The sequence below is a fragment of the Carassius auratus genome, chromosome 8 (assembly GCF_003368295.1).
Source record: "Carassius auratus strain Wakin chromosome 8, ASM336829v1, whole genome shotgun sequence".
Lineage (NCBI taxonomy): Eukaryota > Metazoa > Chordata > Actinopteri > Cypriniformes > Cyprinidae > Carassius > Carassius auratus.
In genome coordinates, this window is record NC_039250.1 from 3,127,915 (window position 1) to 3,128,471 (window position 557).

The window sequence follows — 557 nt, forward strand, 5'->3', positions numbered from 1 at the left end:
GGGAACCGGCGCACAATCAAAACATAATTTTAATAATTGGAAAATAAATAAACAAAACAGCGCGTCAGCCCCTCACAGCGACTGACGCGCACAAATAAAAGCAAAACATAAAATAATGTCCCAGGCCTGGTCCTCTCTCGTCCTTCACGGTCGTCGCTCCAGTTTTATATCCTTCCATCTCCTACGTGGGACTCAATACGGCGGTGGGGCTCAGGTGCAGCTCATCTCCAATCACTACACCTGGCCTCACTCCTCGTTCCCACGCCTCTCTGCCCCGCCCCACTCGCCACAAATACAAAACACTAGATGACAAAAATGAGAAATGTTGCCTTAGCTACAAACTGAAATAAGTTAAGACACTAAAATTACTAACTAGAAATAAACACTGAAAGAAACTGAAATAACAATAATAACCAATTCTAAATAAAATTATTAAATAAATAATAAATAAATAATCTAAATAGCAAACGAAAAACTAATAATATTATAAAACATTAAAAACTACATTGGTATATAAATAATAACAAAACGACACTTTTCCAAGTATGCTTTTGGCC

At 37.5% G+C, this 557-nt stretch overlaps 1 long non-coding RNA gene across 3 annotated transcripts in view; it reads right to left on the reverse strand.

Annotated features, from left to right (window-relative positions):
- Nucleotides 1–244: 244 nt before the first annotated feature.
- Nucleotides 245–557, reverse strand: part of LOC113106992 (uncharacterized) — a 98,933-nt gene continuing 98,620 nt past the window's right edge. For 2 of the 3 annotated variants that reach the window (XR_003292606.1, XR_003292604.1), the window contains one exon: nucleotides 448–557. This exon is cut by the window's right edge and continues 258 nt beyond it. This is a non-coding gene — a long non-coding RNA (uncharacterized LOC113106992). Of the gene's footprint in view, nucleotides 303–447 lie in introns of those variants that run through there. The other variant, XR_003292605.1, reaches the window with a different exon arrangement.